We start from the raw sequence: 19030 nt of genomic DNA, 5'->3' as shown, positions 1-19030 counted from the left end.
GCTTCCCCACGTAAACGCTCCACACCCCAACCTCCTGCCCCAGCCCTGAGTTCCCTCCCTCACCCTAACTCCTTGCCAGACCCCCACCCCAACGTGTTTTTACATTTTTTTTAATAAAGCGCTCTTATCCAAAGTACTTTACAGTAGGTAGCTAACGGTACAAACAATATTTGGAAAGATCATTAAGCAGTCCACCGAGACCCTTCACGATTTTCAAGTGGTCTGTGGAAAAATAAGTTAGACTAGAAGAACAATCAAGGCACCTCACTTTATTTTCATTACTTGCGATTACTTATCGGAGGAAGATGAAGAAAAAAGAATGAAAAACGGGGGTGGGGGGGAGATCAGAGAGAATGTTATTTTTCTTGGCTGGGTCCCAAGGAGGGGCCCCAAAAATGAAGCTGAACACAGGGCCGGGGTGCCCCACTAACTCTAAATCCGCCACTGGCTGTCATATCACCTGGGCTGGGGATACTGAGTCGACTGATCCCCCCAGTCTCCAACCTACCTGGGAAGCAGTACAGCAGACATAGCCCTGCCCACTAGCTCCTCTCCACTCCCTAGCCCACCCACCACTTGCTTTCCCCTCACCCCCCACTTAAAAATGATTGCTTGCTCCTCCCCGCTCAGGCATTTCTTGCAGCCCTGTTGCCAGGTATCCAGTTTTAGACTGGAAACTCCAGTGAGTGTCCGGTTAGCAGTGCTGACTGGAAACTGAAAGTCCGGTTATAGGAGTAACCACGTTAGCCTCCGCTCCTCCCACTCCCAACACCCACTCCAGAGGGCTGGAAGAGACTCTGTCCTGCTGCTGCGGGAGGAGGGATAGCTCAGTGCAGAGAGAGATGAAGAGAATGGGCTAGAACCAGGTAGGTACCCGTTCTATGTGGGCAGGGGCAATGGGGGGGATCCTGTTTACCCCCTCCCCAGCCCTGCTGCACTTGCAGTTTACCCATGGCCCCTCCCTTGCTTCAGGGACCAACCCTAGCTCCTGCCTCACTGTGCTTTTGCACAGACCAGATCCTGCTCCCCATGCTGCTCCCATGTGGAAGTGAGAGTGCCTCTGGGGCAGGTGGGACCCACCAAGAATCGTCCTGAAACCCACTGGAGGGTCAGGACCCATTGTTGGGAAACATTGTACTAGTTTGACACCATAAGTGGAAATAATAGGGTCCAATTCTCCTCTCATTTATATTAGTTTTACACTGGTGTAACTCCACTGACTTACTAGAATTAGTCCTGACTTATACCTATGCTTAATGAGATGAGAAACGAGAATAAGGTCCATGTGTTCTATCCAATCCAGAGATTCTAAGGCCAGGAGGCACCACCTGTAGTCTCACCTAAACTGAAACTGCAGGAATCACCTGAGGTAGGCAGAACATAATTATCCAAATTGCATACTGAAGCTAACATTCCATGCTTGTGAAAAGCGTGTGGGATCTTTCCTGACCACAAATGGACAGCAGGAGTTTTCCATCTTATCCTAAAACCAGCGTTGTCAACAATGCTTTTCTCGTAAAACTATACCGGGGCATAGCATCAGTGCTGACTCAGATGGAAGAGTGCCACTCAGTGCACCACCATTACCACTTCTTTCTGTACCCTTGATTTTTCTTAGTCTTCTCCCATCCTAGTGTAGACTAACCCCAGCTCCGCAGTATGGGTGCTCTGATAAGATCACACTCAGAGGTGGTCTGGCTGCAAGCAACTTTTGAATCTTACGCTTTTGACTTCACTTAATTTTAAATGATAATAGCAGGGCTCAATGCAGTCAGTGAAACAGAAACACTCTTCTTCTGTTTCAGAGTAGCAGCCGTGTTAGTCTGTATTCGCAAAAAGAAAAGGAGTACTTGTGGCACCTTAGAGACTAACAAATTTATTTGGGCATAAGCTTTTGTGAGCTACAGCTCACTTCATCGGATGCATCCGATGAAGTGAGCTGTAGCTCACAAAAGCTTATGCCCAAATAAATTTGTTAGTCTCTAAGGTGCCACAAGTACTCCTTTTCTTCTTCTGTTGTTACTGCTGTTGTCAAACTGTGGTCCACAGAGCACTTCCTTGGAGTCCAAGGAGAGCTAACTAGTCACATGGTGCTGACTCCTTCCTACTGCACTGTAAAAGACAGACAAAAAACCATTGAATATCTAGCCAATATTACCTTCCCACTTATATGTAGACAGTTGCTGTAGTTACCAAAGGGCAAATGTAAATGGGCATGAAAGGGAGAGCCATGCCATTGCGAATGACCCATGACAGTCTATCTGTCTGTTAAAATGTAGCCCATGCAGTGAAATGTTTGAGAACCCTTGGCCTATGGTATTTACTCTAAAAATAATTAGTTGTGATTTTACAGCACCCAAAAGTGTACTGTCTGACTTACAGTGCAGACAGAAAGAAGTGGGTCTCTGGCCAGAAGAGCTTGTAATCTCATGTTTAGGGTCCTACCAAATTCATGGTCCATTTTGGTCAATTTCATGATCAGAGGATTTTAAAAATCGTAAGTTTCATGATTTCAGTGATTTAAGTCTGAAATTTCACGGTGTTGTAATTTATGGGGTCCTGACCCAGAAAGGAGTTGTAGGGGGATTGCAAGGTTACTGTAGGGGAAGTTGCGGTACTGCTACCCTTACTTCTGTGCTGCTGCAGGCAGCGGTGCTGTCTTCAGAGCTGGGCATCTGGAGCAGAGCTACTGCTAGCAGCAGCACAGAAGAAAGGATGGCATGGGATGATATTGTCACCCTTAGTTCTGCGCTGCTGCCTGCAGAGCTGGGCCCTCAGTCAGCAACTGCTACTCTCCAGCTGCCCAGCTCTGAAGTCAGCAGCAAGAAGAGTGACATGCTATGGTATTGCCAAATTTACTTCTGCACTGCTACGGGCAGGGTGCTGCCTTCAGGGCTGGGTGCCTGGATGACAGGTGCCACTCTCCAGCCGCCCAGCTCTGAAGGCAGCTCAGAAGTAAGGGTGGCAATACCATGATCCCCCCCAAAAAATAACCTTGCGATCCCCCCTGAAAATCCCTTTTGGGTCAGGACTACCAATTTGAGAAACACTGGTCTCCCCTCTGAAATTGGTATAGTATAGGGTAAAAGCACACAAACAAACAGATTTCATGGTTTGTGACACATTTTTCATAGCCGTGAATTTGGTAGGGCCCTAGTCATGTTAAATGTGTTATGATTGGAGGTAATCAGAAGTAGGAAGAGGATGGAGTAAACACCTCGTTGCAAGAAGCAACAACATTATTGTTCAGTTTAGTTATGGATACATCTTGGTGTTTCAATAAATGGGGACCAGATCCTTGGCTGATATAAATCTCCATAGCTGCATTAATATCAATGGAACCATGTTGATTTATGCCAGCTGAATATTTGGCCCAATGTCTTTTAAAAATAGTTAATATAATATATTATTGATCCACATATGGTGAGTAGTGTAGAAAGGGGGTGACTCTTAGGGAAGGACATGAAAAGCAAGTGTAGTGGTTTGATGCCTCAGAAAAAGTGGGAGGCACTGAAGAAAGCACACTGATGCCTGTGAGAAAAATGGAAAAAAGGGTATAACTGCTGGAGTGGAAGCGGGGAAGATGGGGAGAAATGCAATAAGAGACCAGGGCTGGATAGATAGGGAAGGGTGTGTGCAGGGGAGGGACCAAGTATGAGTGTACCATATAAGTGTGTGAATAGGCATTCATATACCTTACTGAGTGTGGTATAAATAACTAGATAGATAGATGTATTTCAGTGAAGGAAAAAAACAGTTATGTGTAGAGGGGCTCCACAACTATTCTTAACGCAGCAGGTAACATCAATAAAATGAATCTTAATGGAGAATTTTGCAACTTAGAATAAACCTAACTCTCCTGGGCCCCCAGTAAGCACTCTATGGGCCACAGTTTGGGGACCACTGCCCTAAAATATTGGTCCTAAAATTGAGCAAAGACTTCTTTGCAGTTTATTTATTCAACTGATGTAGCCTGTTTTCCTATCAGGAACTATCAGAGGAGCTGATCGTTTTCTCAACCTTATTCATTATTTGCCAAATCACTTCGGCCTGTAAATTGTTTGTCAGCTGGTCCTTGTGGATATTCAGAGTATATAATCTGAACTGTGTTAGTCAGTTTTGACAGGGCACATGCGTCACATGGTAAGTTTCAGTACCTGAGTCGGTGAGAATAACTCTTAGAATTACTTTTCCAATTTTGATTTCAAAACTCATTTTCTTTTTTCTGGAGATGTTCGCCAATCATTTCCATACAATTCATGAAATTGCTCCCAGTAAGCTCACTCACTAGCAAGCACAAGATGGATGTCAGTGATTGTGATTCAGGTATGTGAGGGGATATATACAACCATTGAGGTTTATGAGGGGATCCATACTGGGCTCATACCATCCTGTTCCAGGCTGGCCTATGAGAATCCCTGTATGACTGGCAAAAGAGACACTATCTCTGAGGGAGAAGAAATGATCTTGGGGAAGCAGGATAGGGTTTATGTAAGCCATCCTCTTTTGCTAGCCCTGGCTTTATGGATCGAGTCCCATGAGCAGGATGGGCTGAGAATATTCCTCTTACCTCAGTGATGAAAGACATGCTGGCTACTGGGAACATCCAACCAGCCTTTGAGATTTAGAAGTCTGGAAACTGTAGTCCATTATGACAGGCATAGTTGTCATTCTAGCTTCCAGCAATGACTGCTGGGAAACAGGGAGTATATACCCAGTACCCTTCCCACCGATCCAGTGAGACTCCTGGAGGGAGTCAGGCTATCTGGGCAGTGTCTTTTGGAAGAAATGGGCAAGTAAGCCATTTTTCTTATGTTTCATTTTATAATGGTTTTCTATGCAGTGACTTTGGGGCAGGTTAAAATAAAATTCCCAGACAAGGGGAAACTTCTGTTACATGAAAATACTCCTTTGGCCAGCCTGGGACACACTACAGTGCACATTTAAAATGCATTCACTTTACGCTCATTTTCTCTGGCAATCCCTCTCCACTCATTCTGTGTTCTTGCTAGTATTTTACAGTATGGTCTATATCATGACACTTATGTGCTGAATCTAATTTTTAATGACTTTTCTCTTTCACTTTATTTTGAAATACCATGCAAGTGACTATTTCTCTTGCTTTATCTCCATTAGTATCTACACAAAACCAAGCTGGTCTTAACTTTTTTTTTAAAGGAACTAGGTTTACTTTATTATGTATTTTTCCTCAGTGTTTTATTCTCCCTTCATTTCCATTGACTTTAATGGGGAGTTGAATCCACAAAACGTTCAGGGTTTATTTTCAATGCTCCCTAAAGACTTTGGATACTTAAAATGTAATGTGATTTTGTTACCTGGGGTTTTCAGAACACCCAACAGGGGCAACTTAACTATTTCACTCCCGGCAGTGTAAGGAATTAATCAACAGGAACACTGCACTTCCGTCTGATAAGATTCAGGCATATAAGCGTGCTCTTACTAACACTGCAGTTTATTAGATGTAACTACACACAGACATAAGCAATAGCTTTAGAACATCCCAGATATTTACCTAACATCTGGGATGGTATTGAGTAATTAACAGCGGGTTTCCAGTGGCCAGTTGCTCACCCACCAGGGAGACAGGGTGTCAGGAAAAACGTCTCACAAGATGTCTTCAGAGGATTGCTCCAAAGTACACTCTATTAGCTAATCTTTTATACCTAACCTCTACAAAACACATAGGTCATAAGAACCTCTACTGTAGCATCACTTTTCTAACTTTCAATAAACTTTTAATATCAGAGTCTCTAGGTTCAAGGTTTTCCTACCACCAAGGTTTTCAGTCTCAGTTGTTTACTTGTCTGTCCCCTCCTCCCATTCTGATTAACAGAAACTGCCAACTAGATATGATCTTGCTTCTAAAAGCCTGTCTCCAAATTAACCCTTCACTATGTGGTGTTCTATTTCATTACATCAAGGTGGCAGAATGCACATAATATGGTTCCAATTAGCTTAACCAAATTTTGGCCTATACACACCCCTCAAATCCAGGGCAACAATTTAGGTGTCTATATTCTGTAGGTGGCTCTGCAAATCCCAACCTTAATTCATATTTCAACAAACTAAATAATGATGGGCTATGAACACACACACTAAGAGGAGTGGCATGAGCAGGTGCTTCAGAGTCAAGATCTCAAGACTGGTAGCTGTCATCGATGTAGTCCTGGGTGCTCTTTTAACCGGGAGCCTGGGCAAACATGGGAGTGATTCAGCCAGGTCATTTCCTTTGTTTCGTCTCATGGCGATTGAGTCCTACTGGCAGTGCACTGTCTTTTAATCTGCAGCTAGCGGAAGACGATGGCTAGTAGTCATACTGCACCGTCTTCTGCTGAGCACCCAGGAGATGACGATGGCTAGCGGTCGTACTGCACAGTCTGCTGCCAGCAAGATGTATAAAGATAGATGAAGTGGCTCAAAACAAGAAATAGACCAGATTTGTTTTGTAATCATTTTCTCCTCCCTCCCTCCCTCTGTGAAATCAATGGCCTGCTAAACCCAGTTTTGAGTTCTATCCTTGAGGTTTTGAGTTCTGTCCTTGAGGCGGCCATTCAGTTTCTCGCAAAGCCACCCCATTTGTTGATTTTAATTCCCTGTAAGCTAACCCTGTAAGCCATGTTGTCAGTCGCCCCTCCCTCCGTCAGGGCAATGGCAAACAATCGTTCAACGCCTTTTTTCTGTGCAGATTCCATACCACTGCAAGCATGGAGCCCGCTCAGATCACTTTAGCAGTTAGGAGCACATTAAACACCACACGCATTATCCAGCAATATATGCAGCACCAGAACCTGGCAAAGTGAAACCGGGTGAGTAGGTGACATCAGCACAGTGACGAGAGTGATGAGGACATGGACACAGACTTTTCTCAAAACACGGGCCCTGCCAATGTGGACATCATGGTGCTAATGGGGCAGGCTCATGCGGTGGATCGCCGATTCTGGGCCCGGGAAACAAGCACAGACTGGTGGGACCGCATAGTGTTGCAGGTCTGGGATGATTCCCAGTGGCTGCGGAACTTTTGCATGCGTAAGGGCACTTTCATGGAACTTTGTGATTTGCTTTCCCCTGCCCTGAGGCGGAAGAATACCAAGCCCTCACAGTTGAGAAGCGAATGGCAATAGCCCTGTGGAAGCTTGCAACGCCAGACAGCTATCGGTCAGTCGGGAATCAATTTGGAGTGGGCAAATCTACTGTGGGGGCTGCTGTGATGCAAGTAGCCAACGCAATCAAAGATCTGCTGATATCAAGGGTAGTGACCCTGGGAAATGTGCAGGGCATAGTGGATGACTTTGCTGCAATGGGATTCCCTAACTGTGGTGGGGCCATAGATGGAACCCATATCCCTATCTTGGCACCGGAACACCAAGCCGGCGAGTACATACACTGCAAGGGGAACTTTTCAATAGTGCTGCAAGCACTGATGGATAACAAGGGACATTTCACCAACATCAACGTGGGATGGCCAGGAAAGGTACATGATGCTCGCATCTTCAGGAACTCTGGTCTGTTTCAAAAGCTGCACGAAGGGACTTTATTCCCAGACCAGAAAATAACTGTTGGGGATGTTGAAATCCCTTTAGTTATCCTTGGGGACCCAGCCTACCCCTTAATGCCATGGCTCATGAAGCCATACACAGGCAGCCTGGAGAGTAGTCAGGAGCTGTTCAACTACAGGCTGAGCAAGTGCAGAATGGTGGTAGAATGTACATTTGGATGTTTAAAAGCGCGCTGGTGCAGTTTACTGACTCGGTTAGACCTCAGCGAAACCAATATTCCCACTGTTATTACTGCTTGCTGTGCGCTCCACAATATCTGTGAGAGTAAGGGGGAGACGTTTATGGCGGGGTGGGAGGTGGAGTCAAATCACCTGGCTGTTGGTTACGGACAGCCAGAGACCAGGACGGTTAGAAGAGCACAGGAGGGCACGGTGCGCATCAGAGAAGCTTTGAAAACCAGTTTCATGACTGGCCAGGCTATGGTGTGAAAGTTCTGTTTGTTTCTCCTTGATGAAACCCCTCACCCCTTGGTTCACTCTACTTCCCTGTAAGCTAACCACCCTCTCCTCCTCCCTTTGATCACCGCTTGCAGAGGCAATAAAGTCATTGTTGCTTCACATTCATGCATTCTTTATTAATTCATCACACAAATAGGGGGATAACTACCAAGGTAGCCCAGGAGGGGTGGTGGAGGAGAGAAGACCAGGAGGAGTGGTGGAGGAGGGAAGGACAAGGCCACACAGCACTTTAAAAGTTTAAAAGTTTAAAACTTATTGAAAGCCAGCCTTCTGTTGCTTGGGCAATCCTCTGGGGTGGAGTGGCTGGATGGCTGGAGGCCCCCCCCCCCACCGCTTTCTTGGGCATCTGGGTGAGGAGGCTATGGAACTTGGGGAGGAGGGCGGTTGGTTATACAGGGGCTGTAGTGGTGGTCTATGCTCCTGCTGCCTTTCTTGCAGCTCAACCATATGCTGGAGCATTTTAATTTGATCCTCCAGCAGCCTCAGCATTGAATTCTGCCTCCTCTCATCATGCTGCTGCCACCTTTCAGCTTCAGCCCTCTCTTCAACCCACCACTTACTTTCTTCAGTCCACCACGTCTCCTCCCGGTCATTTTGTGCTTTCCTGCATTCTGACATTGTCTGCCTCCATGCATTCGTTTGTGCTCTGTCAGTGTGGGAGGACAGCATGAGCTCAGAGAACATTTCATCGTGAGTGCGTTTTTTCCACCTTCTAATCTTCGCTAGCCTCTGGGAAGGAGAAGATCCTGTGATCCTTGAAACACATGCAGCTGGTGGAGAAAAAAAAGGGACAGTGGTATTTAAGAAGACACATTTTATAGAACAATGGGTACACTCTTTCATGGTAAACCTTGCTGTTAACATTACATACATAGCACATGTGCTTTCGTTCCAAGGTCGCATTTTGCCTCCCCCCAGCGAGTGGCTAGCCCCTCTCCCTTCCTCCTTCCCGTGGCTAACAGCAGGGAGCACTTCTGTTCAGCCACAGGCAAACAGCCTAGCAGGAACGGGTACCTCTGAATGTCCCCTTAAGAAAAGTACCCTATTTCAACCAGGTAACCATGAATGATATCACTCTCCTGAGGATAACACAGAGAGATAAAGAACGGATGTTGTTTGAACACCAGCAAACATACACTGCAAAGCTTTGTTCTACAATGATTCCCGAGTACGTGCTACTGGCCTGGAGTGGTAAAGTGTCCTACCATGGTGGATGGAATAAGGTTGGCCTCCCCAGAAACCTTTTGCAAAGGCTTTGGGAGTATATCCAGGAGAGCCACGAATGCCAGGGCAAATTAATCATTAAACATGCTTGCTTTTAAACCATGTATAGTATTTTAAAAGGTACACTCACCAGAGGTCCCTTCTCCGCCTGGCGGGTCTGGGAGGCAGCCTTGGGTGGGTTCAGGGGGTACTGGCTCCAGGTCCAGGATGAGAAACAGTTCCTGGCTGTTGGGAAAACCGGTTTCTCTGCTTGCTTGCTGTGAGCTATCTACAACCTCATCATCATCATCTTCCTCGTCCCCAAAACCTGCTTCCATGTTGCCTCCATCTCCACTGAAGGAGTCAAACAACACGGATGGGGTAGTGGTAGCTGAACCCCCTAAAATGGCATGCAGCTCATCATAGAAGTGGCATGTTTGGGGCTCTGACCCAGAACGGCTGTTTGCCTCTCTGGTTTTCTGGGAGGCTTGCCTCCGCTCCTTAAGTTTCACGTGGCACTGCTTCGGGTGCCTGTTATGGCCTCTGTCCTTCATGCCCTGGGAGATTTTGACAAATGTTTTGGCATTTCGAAAACTGAAATGTAGTTCTGATCGCACGGATTCCTCTCCCCATACAGCGATCAGATCCCATACCTCCTGTTCGGTCCATGCTGGAGCTCTTTTGCGATTCTGGGACTCCATCATGGTCACCTCTGCTGATGAGCGCTGCATGGTCACCTCTGCTGATGAGCTCTGCATGGTCACCTGTAGCTTGCCACACTGGCCAAACAGGAAATTGAAATTCAAAAGTTCGCGGGCCTTTTCCTGTCTACCTGGCCAGTGCATCTGAGTTGAGAGTGCTGTCCAGAGCGGTCACAATGGAGCACTCTGGGATAGCTCCCGGAGGCCAATACTATGTAATTGCATCCACAATATCCCAAATTCGCCCCAGCAAGGCCGATTTCAGCGCTAATCCCCTTGTTGGGGGTGGAGTAAGGAAATCGATTTTAAGAGCCCTTTAAGTCAAAAAAAAGGGCTTTGTCTTGTGGACAGGTGCAGGGTTAAATCAATTTAATGCTGCTAAATTCGACCTCAACTCCTAGTGTAGACCAGGGCTTAGACTGCCTCCCTCCTCCACTTACTTTGAACTATCCAAGCAGTGAGTGATACAACACAGATCCCATTGATCTGTGCATCTAAGTCCTCGTTAACGAGAACCTAGGTCCAACAGAAATTAAAATTAGTATATCCTTCAGGGACCGCACCTCTGGAGAATAGTGAGGTTAGGAGGCCCAGGAGCAGGGTGTTTTATGAGAGGGGAGAGCAGGACCCTGCTGCTCACTGTTTCCTCTTGTGTTTGAGTTTAGCACGCTGCTGTGTTAACGGGTATGAGTAAGGCTAAGATTTTGTCACAGATGTTTTTAGCAAAAGTCACGGACAGGTCATGGGCAAAAAAGAAAAATTCACGGAAGCCATGACCTATCCGTGACTTTTACTAAAAATATCTGTGACAAAATGGGGATCTGTGGGTCCCCACACCAGCTGACATGGGGCAGCTGCACAGTGGCTAGGAGCCACCTGCAGCTTCTGAGTGCTGCAGGGTATGCTTGCCACCTGCAGCTCTGGGGGTACCCCTGCTGCCTGTGGGAGCCAGGAGCTGTGGGGTGCCCCTGCCTCACATGTCAGCCGGGAGCTGCAGAGTACCCCCGCCATCCACAGCTGCAGGGGCCCGTGGTGGTTGGGAGCTTGGGGTTTCCTCTGCAACCACGGTGGCTGGGAGCTGGGGGGTGCCCCTGCTCCCCACAGAGCCAGGAACTTGGGGGTTCTCCCACCACCAGCAGCTCTGGGGGGTTCCCCTGCCACCCGCAGAGGCTGGGAGCTGCAGAGTACCCCACCACCTGCAGCGGCTTGGAGCGGGCTGCAGGAGACCCTGCAGCTCCTGATCACCACAGGCTGAAGTCATGGAGGTCGCTGGAAGTCATGGATTCCGTGACTTCTGTGACCTCCATGACTAAATTATAGCCTTAGTTATGAGGCACAATCTCACCCCACCCCCCACAGCATCATGCTAGATTCAAACACAGGAGACAACGGGGCAGGAGGGCTGTGCAGCTGGCAGGCTAAGCATTGAGATAGCTGGGTCCAGCTGAGAATCACAGCATGATATGATGGCAATGGTGTTCCCAACCCACAAAGGGAGAGGAGACAGAATACAATCTGCATCCCTTGGGGTATAAAAGAGATGATGGTGGGTAGAAAGAAGGAGTCACCAGTGCATAGACCACTATTGGAGGCTCCTCCTCTTTTCTTTTCCTGACCTTCCAAATCAGACAAAAAGAAAAGGAGTACTTGTGGCACCTTAGAGACTAACAAATTTATTAGAGCATAAGCTTTCGTGAGCTACAGCTCACTTCACCTGACCGATGGGGTTGCAACATCACTCAAATTTGTCCCTGCTGCCTCTCTGTCATGCTCAGAGTACATGCCTTCAGGTGATCACTCAGGAATGCACTCTGGACTGCAAAGAATTGGACTGTCTCTTATAAACAGATTCAGCCAGATGTGTCCCTTAAAGGGCAGTTCAGGACTCTTCCAAGAATCCCATGCAAATCAATAAGAAGCGCTCTGTGTAGCTTGAAAGCTTATCTCTTTCACCAACATAAGTTGGTCCAATAAAACATATTACCTCACCCACCTGGTCTCTCTAATATATTTATTGTGAGACTAATAGATCCTTGTCTGTGTTTTGGTTTATTCAAAATAGGCATTAAGGACTGACTAGACAAACACATATTTAAATAACAGAAACTTACGCCTAAAAGGAAGCATTATTGTAGAGGAAATGGCCACAGGGCCCACTCCTGATAAATGTAGCTGCTACTGTTTTTGCATTGTCTGTATTTTTTTTTTAATTTTAGAAAATGTCACATCAGTAAGTCACTGATAGAACAGAACTATTTGCAGCAAGAAGCTCACAGTACACGTTGTCATCAGGCTCAACTCCTTAAAGCATTTCAGGTGAAAACTGTCACTAAAAAGACCAGAAAATAATTCACACTGTGCTAGTGAATAGGGCCAGATTTTGTGCTGCACTGAGTTTCAACTTTAAGAGAGAAGAGGCAGGCTGGCAGGGAGCCATAACTGTCGGCCTGATTCCCTGTCCTGACTTTTTTCAACCTATGGGCTGCTCTGATCTGTGCCAGCTAGCCCCAGTCCCCAAGGGACTGTCGCCAGCTGAGGTAACCAGGACACAGAACACTCAGCAATGCCCCAGGGGTTTGGGGGAGTGTGGGGTAGGGGCAGACTGCCAGCTCCACACTCTCTGGGGAATCAGATAGGAGATGGAATCTGGCCCTTTGTGCTGCCAGAGCAATGCAAATAGGACTGATGGGTGCAGGGAATATTACCCATAATGCTTCATTGGTAGAGAAGAGTAGGACTGCCACAAATCAATGATGTTTCCTCCTGTATGTCATACATCTCCCAGCTGTAGCTGTTTTTTTTTTAAAAAAAAACAAACAAAAAACCAAAGAGGAAACAATGACATGTTCAAGCTCTTGTCCTTCTAGTAGCCTGAATGTCCTGTTCAGGATCTGTGGAACTGGCTATAGCATCCTCACCCCAGCCAGTCAGGTTAACATCAGGCCTTGTCTATTTAAAAGTTATAAACAGCAAAGAATTTAAATGTAGATAAATGTTTCATCTCATTGTCATCTTTCACACCCACCAACCTTGACAGGCTCCCGTTGGTGTAGGCTGAAGTCCGAATATAGGACAAGGTCTTCAGCTGCATGGCACCATTTCTGTGCAATATTGCCAGTATACTTTGGGAGCAAGAGCTAAGTAAATGACTGAGGGAGAATCACTTCAGAGCTCAGGTGATCAGGTAGATGATTTAGGGGCTTATATGCCATGCTCCTGCTTTCTGCCAGCATAGTGGGGAAAAGTTACCTTAAGGGGGTGGTGTTTGGGAAGCAACTCTGCTACGTTGATCATAGACAGTTATTTGGCCCCTTATGGCCATTATGGACCAGCCCTGAGGCTGTTTTAACAGAGTATGGTGGAGGTATACACTGACCTGAACCAGGATCATGGCAGTGCAGGTGGAAGCTTTTACACTACCTTTGCACACTACCTCCAACATCTGCTGTGAATTTTAGAAGTACTCATGGATCGTCTGGCCCAAGAAATGTAGACAGAAAGGTCGGTAAGCCCCTTCAGGCAGGTACTGCCTTTTTGTTCTATTTGTATGTACAGCACCTAACATGGTGGGGTCCATGGCTCCTAGTTCCTATAGTAAGACAAATAATAAATAATAATATAATAATGGGTCTTCAGTATGCGATTGCTTTATTTGATTATCTTATTTTCTTGGGCCTGTGTTCTCCTGCTCTGGTCTTCAGCTTATTACTTCTAGTTTCTCTTTTTGCTACCATGATTCCATGGAAAATACAGCTCTTGTAGTCTTCATCAGTATGTAGAATTTGCTTCTGTCCATTCTATAAAAAGATAGGTTGGTCACAATCAAAACATGCCTTTCTAGTACATTATTTCAATGGCTGTATTTAACTAAATTATCACCCCTTTGTTTGTTGTTCCTCTGGTAATAGAATTCAGCATCCTGTTTGCCTTTATACATTGCAGCTGATGGCTTACTGAAATCCCTCATGGATTTTCCTGAAATAGCTTCTTAATGGAAACATCTCAGTACTGAATTAGCAGTCCAGGTTCTGGAACAATTCAAGATTTCCTGTATCAGAATGTTGTAACTCATCATTTCACTCTGCTATTTCAGTACCAAACATAGATCTGCAAAATGTGGCTAGTCAGTTTGGCCACAGCAGTTGTTTATAGTAAATGCAAAAACCCCTAGCAATCCAACTTTATTTTTGCAAATTCAATGACTCAGAAATCATGAAATCCCCAGAAGGTGGGTTACTCCAGCAACCTTAACTCAGTTATGTTGCACATCCTATGTTAATAATCCATTGTCCACCACAGGAAATACGGATTCTGTTCACCAGTCATTATCTGATTACAGACAATGATCCCTAAATCTGCTGTTCTGAGTAATTTTGACAAGTTTGCCACACCTACTTTTCATTTTCATTACCCACTATTTCATTATTGTAACTGTATACATATTATATATATTGTGCTGTGTTGAAAGTGTGCAAAGTTCTATCTTCTGATAGTACTTTGCACTCATGTTGTGCTTTACCTTCCATAAGGAGTAACTTCTAGTGATCTGAATAAGAGATTGGGTTCATAAAAACTAGAGATGGACAAAAACAGGTTGGGTTGTGTTTTGTGAATCCAGAAGTGGTTTAAGTTCGGGCCCCATTTTATCTGCTTTGGTCCCTATCTAATAAAAATGGGTACCTCTGGAAAAGGTTTGGGTTCTATATTTTTGCAGAAGAAGGAGGAGTTGAAAGAGAGACCTGTGGAAAAATTGCTTGTTCCTGACAGTAGCACACTGGGAGTTGCAGATGTCTAAAATATGAACAACTTTGTGAAAGTTTCACAAAAATGTTAGCTAATGTGATGTTCTAGATCAGCAGTTCTCACACTGTGGGTCAGGACCTCAAAGTGGGTCACGACTGTGTTTTAATGGGGTTGCCAGGACTGCCATTAGACTTGCTGGGGCTTGGGGCTGAAGCTAAACCCAGAGCCCCACCACCTGGGGCTGAAGCCAAAGCCTGAGGGCTTCAGCCCTGGGTGGCAGGGCTCAGGTTACAGGTCCCCCAGCTGGGACTGAAACCTTTGGACTTCAGCTTTGCCTCCCCCCCCACCCCACTCTGTCCCAGGGCAGTGGGGCTCAGAGTTTGGCCTCCGCTTCTGGGGTTTGTAGTAATTTTCATTGTCAGAAGAGGGTCACAATGCAATGAAGTTTGAGAACCCCTGTTGGGGATAAATTTGCATCCCCAGTATAGCACACAAAACTACAAGACCTAGAGGGCCAATCCTGTGTTCCTTGCAAACCTGAAAGTCCCACAGAAGTCAATGAGAATTTTGAGTGTCTGAGAAATATAAAATGAACTCCTAAGATTTTGTAGGTTCTCCCTACTTAAGCACATAAGAACGGCCATACTTGGTCAGACCAATGGTCCATCTAGCCCATGTCCTGTCTTCTGACAGTGACTGGTGCCAGCTGCTTCAGAGGGAATGAACAGCAAAGGACAATTATTGTCTGATCCATCCACTGTTGTTCAGTTCAGCTTCTGGCAGTCAGAGGTTTAGGGATACCCAGAGCATGGGGTTGCACCCCTGACCATCTTGGCTGATAGCCATTGATGGACCTACCCATGAACGTATCTAATTCTTGTTTGAACCCAGTTATATTTTTGGCCTTTTAACATCCCCTGGCAAAGAGTTCCACAGGTTGACTATGCGTTGTGTGAAAAAGTACTTCCTTTAGCTTTGTTTTAAACCTGCTGCCAATTAATTTCATTTGGTGACCTCTGGTTTGTGCGTTGAAGGGGTAAATAACACGTCCTTATTCACTTTCCCCACACCATTCATGATTTTAAAGACCTTTGTGATATCCTCTCTTAGTTGTCTCTTGTGTAAGTTGAAGAGTCTGAGTCTTTTTAATCTCTCCTCACATCAAAGCTATTCCTTATGCCTAATAATTTTTGTTGCCCTTCTTTGTACTTTTTCCAATTTTAATATATATTTTTGAGATGAGGCAAAGAAAAATGCATGCAGTATTCAAGGTGTGGGCATACCATGGATTTATATAGTGGCATTATGATATGTTCTCTCTTATTATCTATCCTTTTCCTGGTGGTTCCTAACATTCTGTTAGCTTTTTTGACTGCTGCTGCATATTGAGAACTAACCACGATCTTTCTTTAGTGGTAACAGCTAATTTAGACCCCATTATTTTGTGTGTGTAGTTGGGATTATTTTTTCCAGTGTGCATTAATTTGTATTCATCAACATTGAACATCATCTGTGTTTTTGTTGCCCAGTCATCCAGTTTTGTGAGATTCCTTTGTAACTCTTCACAGTCAGCTTTGGACTTAACTGTGTTGAGTAATTTTGTATTGTCTGCAAACTTTGCCTTCTCACTGTTTACCCTTTTTTCCAGATAATTTATGAATATTTTGAACAGCACAGGTCCAAGTACAGACCCTTAGTGGACCCTGCTATTTACCTCTTTCCATTGTGAAAACTGACCTTTTATTCCTACCCTTTGTTTCCTATCTTTTAAACATTTACTCATCCATGAGAAGACCTTCCCTCTTGTCCCATGACAGCTGACTTTGCTTAAGAGCCTTTGGAGAGGGACATTGTCAAAAACTTTCTGAAAGTTCCAGTACATAATATCAACTGGATCACCCTTATCCACATAGTTGTTGATACTCTCAAATAATTCTATTAGATTGGTCAGGCATGATATGCATGTACAAAAGCCAAGCTGACTCATCTGCAACATATTGTGTCCATCTGTGTGTCTGATAATTCTGTTCTTTACTATGGTTTCAGTCAATTTGTCTGGTACTGAAGTCTGGGTTACTGGCCTGTAATTGCCAGGATCACCGCTGGCGCCTTTGTTAAAAATCAGCATTACATTAAGTATCCTCCAGTCATCTTACACAGAGGCTTATTTAAGTGGTAGTTATGTATTACGGTTAATAGTTCAGAAAGTTCATATTTGAGTTCCTTCAGAATGAATACCATCCTGGATACTTATTACTGTTTAATTGATCAATTTATTCCAAAACCTCCTCTACTGACAACTCCATCTGGGACAGCCCTTCAGATTTGTCACTTAAAAGAATGGCTCAGGTGTAGGAATGTCCCTCACATCCTTGTGCAGTGAAGGCCAAGGCAAAGAATTCATTTAGCTTCTTTGCAATAGCTTTGTCTTCCTTGAGTGCTCTTTTAGCACCGCGATTGTCCAGTGGCCCCACTCATTGTTTGGCAGACGTCCGCCTTTTGATGTACTTACAAAAACTAACAGCAAAATTTTGTTTATCTTTTGCTAGTTGCTCTTCAAATTCTGAGCTAGGGAACAGGAGCAGCATACAGGAGAGTTTTGCTAGGGAGTTCTCCAGGTGAAGAAGGAGCAACTACAGGACCCTTGGAGTGAGTTTGTTGTCTGCTAGTGTGCTTGCTTGCTTAGCCACGTGACTGTTTGATTGAAATGTATAGTGTCATCTGTTGCAAGGGAGGCTGTGTGCTGAGCAGTAAACAAGGGCGGTTTGCTAGGGAGAGAGCATGAGAGCCAGATACACCTAACCAACATTTGCTAAACATCGTCCATTAACAATACCCAACCCACAAAAAAAACAAAAAAAACAAAACAAATAAAAACTCCTTCAAGAGTAAAAATAATACACGCAGTGCTGTTGTAGCCATGCTGGTCCCAGGATATTAGAGAGACAAGGTGGGTGAGGTTATATCTTTTATTGGACCAACAACAAAAACTATTACCTCACCCATCTTGTCTCTCTAAAAATAATGCAGGCAGAAGTCCAGCAGCAGAGGGGGGCTATCCAGTTTATTGCATGGAATGCAGCATGTGTGATTACATACCTTGTGGGCAGGTGGCATATGTGTGCGTTCGGTGCAAACAGCTCATGTCCCTTCTGAGACTCTGTATGGGCTTTGGAGACCAGAGTGGCTGAACTGGAGGAGCTAAGGGAAACAGTTAAATGGAGGAGAATTTCCAGGACACAGTCTTACAGCCTCTGTGCTGTTGAGGAGGATGAAAATCTTGGGGAAGACGTGGAGAGAAACAATGCCATAGCTGGGACCCTCCTTCCAGATGATGTCATGGTATCCTCTCGCACTGAACATAGCTGTCTGGGGGAGGGGACCCTTGTTATTAGGAAAAGATAGATAATAGTACTGGGGGATTTGATTATTAGAAATCTGCTTCTAGTACTTCTTAGCTGTTAGATTCAGTGGCTATAGCTTTATAGATAGGGTCATAGAGCCGCTGAAAGGAATAAAACTATAGAAACTGCCCACACACAGAGAGGGCATATCTTTATTTTAGTCTGCTTTCAGCACTCAAAGTTGTGCTGCTTAAATGTGCCAGGACATTACAATAGCCTCTGTGCAAAGGCTCAAAACTGAAGAAGGACTGAGGAGAATAAGAGTAACTTCAACTGCGCTCAGTCCAAAACTGAATGTAGACACAGTACTACTGGGTATGGACAACAAGAGAACCAATGAATCTTCACGCTGACAGCATTGTGGCAAAATTAATGTGAGTGGCAATTTTATGAAGAACAAGCTGATTTCATAGTAAGTGAAGCAGCCCTAATGAAGCTCCTTCTGCCAAACAGACAATCTTGCATATGGAATCCATTTGGCCACACATGGAACCATCCACAGATAGAGCTGATTAAAGACAACACAGCTCTCCAGTAACTCTGCAGCTCCGCAGTAACTTGAACCACTCTGTAAGGACAGAGCAGATTAGAGGAGAAAGGATCATGGAGACAAAAGACCCTTAAATCCCTCCCCACACCCCCCGGGGCAGCTAACAGCATAGAAGAGTCTCACTTAATTTTGCTAGCTGAGCAGATTTGTTGATTGGTACATCACTTATATGAACCTAGAGAGCAAAACAGGAAAGAAAACTGTTACTCTCCCGCTGAACATTATAATTTCATATTTTATTAAGATTTTAACGTGGGAAGAAGAAACTTCCCAGCATTTTATCTTTATATAAACCTGGAATAAAAACACCATATCAACATAAAACTTCAGATATGCATCAAGAGCAGAGCATTAACACAAACCACCCAGAAGGCGCCCTCTCGTGGGACCAGGT

General features: G+C 45.0%; 1 long non-coding RNA gene across 1 annotated transcript; it reads left to right on the top strand.

Annotated features, from left to right (window-relative positions):
- The first annotated feature begins 813 nt into the window (after window positions 1-813).
- LOC122458419 lies at window positions 814-17514 on the top strand. The gene is made up of 3 exons (XR_006278468.1): window positions 814-866; window positions 4232-4326; window positions 17232-17514. It is a non-coding gene; the product is annotated as an uncharacterized LOC122458419 (long non-coding RNA).
- The last annotated feature ends 1516 nt before the right edge of the window (window positions 17515-19030 follow it).

The sequence above is a fragment of the Dermochelys coriacea genome, chromosome 2 (assembly GCF_009764565.3).
Source record: "Dermochelys coriacea isolate rDerCor1 chromosome 2, rDerCor1.pri.v4, whole genome shotgun sequence".
Classification (NCBI taxonomy): domain Eukaryota; kingdom Metazoa; phylum Chordata; order Testudines; family Dermochelyidae; genus Dermochelys; species Dermochelys coriacea.
Note: the sequence above shows the minus strand (reverse complement) of the source record. Positions and strands in the feature narration are given on the sequence as shown.